The 4,330-nt window shown below is 34.0% G+C and overlaps 1 long non-coding RNA gene across 1 annotated transcript; it reads left to right on the top strand.

Annotated features, from left to right (window-relative positions):
* The first annotated feature begins 1,376 nt into the window (after nt 1-1,376).
* LOC127864692 (uncharacterized) lies at nt 1,377-3,747 on the top strand. Its single transcript, XR_008042213.1, has 4 exons — nt 1,377-2,108; nt 2,980-3,081; nt 3,223-3,313; nt 3,573-3,747. It is a non-coding gene; the product is annotated as an uncharacterized LOC127864692 (long non-coding RNA).
* Nucleotides 3,748-4,330: the final 583 nt, after the last annotated feature.

The following is a 4,330-nucleotide window of genomic DNA, read 5'->3' as shown; positions in this document are numbered from 1 at the left end:
ACATGACATCGTAATCTTAACAAATTAAACTAGTTCAATATGTCGACCTTATCAGACTGAGGCTCTGCGCCGCTACTGGTAGTTTGATTATCATCACCTGGTAACCATTGAAAATCTGTTAGCCAAAATTGTTGAAAAGTTCTTGTGCGTTTACTTAGATCATATTTTTATCATGAACTTTCTTAGTTTTTTTGGAAGGTGGACTGCTCAAAGCTTTGGGTTTCTGCTCCGTTGTTGAAGATTTAAAAAAAACTAAATGTTCCATTTTTACAATTAAAGTCGTCTTAAATAACAAGGTAGACCGTGTTTTGATTATCTTACTTTGATACTTTTTATTTCCCTCTGATTGTAAAAATAAAGAAACCAGTCTGTACACTGTCTAACAGTTGGGCCGAATGTTTAAAATGCGGCATGCTCCTGGTCTCTTATAGAATAAGGGAGGTCACTGCGCAGGAGAGTGCTCGTATTTTAGCTTGGTTGCTCCGCAAATAGCACTGACGATGTAATCGCTTGTCAACATCCGGTTTTGCAAAACTTAATTACGGCTTTAATACAATATATTTTTTGTATACCTGGACCCGACTTTTAAAAAACTTGTTGTCCACGGACACCTGAATTGAAAAAAATCAGTTGCCCAGGGCCCCGTTTCATCTACGATCGCATCGCAACTTTAATGCCAAAATATCGCACATTTCTTATCGCATCGCAATTTGCGTTTCATCAAATATCGCATCGCCGATTTGAGTTGCGATATTCGCACATCGCCAATAATGAGGCTATTTTGCGTTTCATCAAAAATCGCACATCGCAAGAGCACCTGTTTTTTGCGATATTTTGCTTAAAACATGCGATCACACAAACCCAGTCGCAGACGGTAAAAAAAAATTCAATATGGCCGACGTGTTGTTTTTTTTTTATGGAAAATAACGCGAGAAGGACAGAGCGGGAGTTCCGGCCCCGTCTGGAGATAGGCGGGGTTCGCGATATCGACTTTGTGAATCGGTATCGGGTAAACAGAACCACCGCACAGGAGCTAGTGGAGCTTCTGGGGCAGGATCTTGCCAGATCCGAACGTGGCGGAAAAACAATTTCGCCAGAGACCAAGGTAACATTAATGCAATCGACATGAATTTGCTAATTTGTTACTGTATATTTGCTGGGAGAAATTGACACACTAAGTACGGGGATTACGATCGTTATCAAGTACAGCAGAGTGCTGTTTTCTTACATCCGGTCTTAATTTGTTCTCATATCAACAGGTCAACACGGATACTAAAATGACATTGTATGATAATATAACCGTTGGATAAGCAGGCATAAATAGGCAAATCGAACAACGATTTAGTTGTAATTCGACTCATTTAATTTTTATAGAAATTTACATTGACATGGTCATAATTTTCTTGTTCTTTTTACATTAAATGGAGGACCATCTTGAAACATAATTAAATTGGTATGGACACATTAACGTTACACAGGTTGTGTGTAATGATTATCCTAATAATCTAAAATCACGAAGTTCAAATGCAGCGTGACTGCCATGCACAGAAAGAAAGGTTTTGAAATTGTTTACTTTTCAGCATTGATATTCCTTGACATTGTGATAGGGTATATTCACACTAATGAAAATTTGTCCTCCTCCTAAGTTTAGTTGATCTATAATTACCCTGAAAAATGGAATTGATCTTTTAATGAAGTGTTAATGAATAAAAACGTATTAATTGTTTTAACATCAAAGTGCAAGTGCCCATGGAAAGATGTGATCATACCTTGTAATCTAATCTGTAATCTTAACAAACTGCATGTTCATGGGGAGTGACGTCCATGGGGAGTAACAACTGGTTACCTTTTGATAGTGTTGGCTTGAAATAGTCTGATATATTGTATGAATTATATATTAAATATAACAAAATAAATTGACCATGTCTACTGTACTTATATAGACTTCCAAGTACTCTCCCTCACTCCTACCACTATTTTTGGTAAAAAATGAAAGAACATATTGAGATGTATTCATTTGTTTAATTTGAAACTTTTGCAGAATAAATTCCGTAGGGGGGAACGAGAGGAACGTAGAAGATTCAATAAAAAAGTGGTGTGATTGGAAGGTAAATATACCTTATATGTTTGTATAGGAAGAAGAATCCATGATGGTAGTAATAAGTTTTATAAATGAATAACTTAGCTGTACTTAAACTTTGTCGTAAAGCCAATAACAAATTATGAATCACTTACAACTATACTAAACAGGCCCATGTCAGAAGCATATAACATGAATAACATAAAATTTAAGAGTCAATAATAAAAATCACTTTACAGATAGAAACAAAAGTTATCATCTTACTTATTTATTTGTACAATTACTTATTTGTATATTTATACAATTAAAATGTATTATGAATAGCAAGGTGTAAATATTCGGTTTCCTACTCCATGATTATAGGTTTTCATGCCCCCGGTAGGGTGGCATATAGCGGTTGAACTGTCAGTCCGTCCGTCTGTCTGTCCGTTAACGTTGGCCATAATTTTTGCAATATTGAAGATTGCAACTTGATATTTGGCATGCATGTGTATCTCATGGAGCTGCACATTTTGAGTGGTGAAAGGTTAAGGTCATCCTTCAAATTCAAAGGTCTAAAAACTAATTCAAGGCAAGTAATAAGTTTTAAGAGGGGGATAATTGCTTAACCTGTTTTTAGTCAAATTGCGGCTATATTATTGTCAGGATGTAAGTTCAATCCCACCATTACCATTAATATTTTTTCCCTTTTCACACTTTTTATACAATCATTTAGCATTTGACACATTAAGTTTTTGTGATTAATAATCACTAAAAAATCATTACGATCAGTATTTGAATGCACTTTCTTCAATATATATGTAGCTGAAAGTAAATGACATGTTACTTTACTGTTACCATTCAGAGGAGGGAGACCATGTACTCATAAATTATTTCAAATTGTATTTTATTCATCTTAGAGCCGGACCATTATGAAGGATGCCAAGAGAAGACGCTTTGTGGAAAGCTCTGGGGAGGCAGCTCTTCCAAAAAAAATGCAATTAACTGTTTTGGAGGATAAGGTATTCATATTGTAAACATAACAAATTTTAAATAAAATAATGATGCAGATCTAGCATTTGTCCATGGTTCATATTATTATTTTAATTTTGCAAAAAAAACAACTTTTTTCAGAATGATGTATAGTTGTTCACTTTTTCCAGCTATTGTCCTTAGTGCCCAAAACAAAGCTGTTCGGAGTGCAAGGTGGAGGGATCGATACCGGTCCACTCAAGAGATCCATGCAAGAAAATGGTGGGTACAAACATGCTTAAATGTTGACATTTGTTTTTTTGTTTTTGGTATTTGACAGTGCACTTTAAATGCAATAATAAATGTCATTAATAATGTAAGGCTTAAATTGGCATTGAATATGGCATACTAAAAGGGGGACAGCCTCATATGATATATCATGCATGAACACAAATCAACAGTGAAACACATGCTCATTAATTGTTCATAATTAATAGAAACACAAGTATAAATATTTTACCCAATATCTTTTTTATATCAGATAACCTAGACAAAGGAGAGGAAAATAAACGCCTCAAGCAGAACGGTATGTCATTGTTATCTATTAAAGTTATAAGATTTGTAAAAACAAATATCACTTACCTTTAATTGACTGTTGACTGAGTCTTCATAATAAAATAATAACAATTGCCATTGGTTTCACTATTTAACATTATTCTGATTGGCTATAGTATTCATGTGACTAGGCTTTATTTTTCAATGAAGCGATTTGCTTCAACGAGGCGCACAAGGAAATTGAGCGTGGGACTACTTCGATATTGATACGCCATGTGCGACATGTACATGGTCAATACTGCGTATTGGAAAAGGAGGCGCTCACTAAATTCATGCGCAAACAAATCCCAAATAATATTGTTGTTTTAGCCAAACCATTGAAAACATGTGCAAAATCAAAATAATAATTGTAAATTTTAAATATCAATTTACAGGGAATATAGTTGATTTTGTCGTTATTGATAATTTTTATGAAAGTTCAAAATAAGAGAATAAATTCTGTCCATGCACAGACATTCAAATACCCCTTAGTTTCGTATGTTATTGTAGTGTTACAACATAACCCAATATACCAATATATAGAAATAAACCTCTGAGAAAGCGCTGTATTTGAGAAAAAAAATATCTTTTATATTTTATAGTAATGTATTTACATTTGTATTCACTTGCAGCATACTTGTATCATAAAATGGTCATGATTATGATATTGATTTAAAAAAAAAAACATAGTAAGAATTGTCAACT

Source organism: Dreissena polymorpha, chromosome 1 (genome assembly GCF_020536995.1).
Source record: "Dreissena polymorpha isolate Duluth1 chromosome 1, UMN_Dpol_1.0, whole genome shotgun sequence".
NCBI classification, from domain to species: domain Eukaryota; kingdom Metazoa; phylum Mollusca; class Bivalvia; order Myida; family Dreissenidae; genus Dreissena; species Dreissena polymorpha.
The sequence above is the reverse complement of the archived record's forward strand: the minus strand, read 5'-3'. Positions and strand labels throughout refer to the sequence as shown.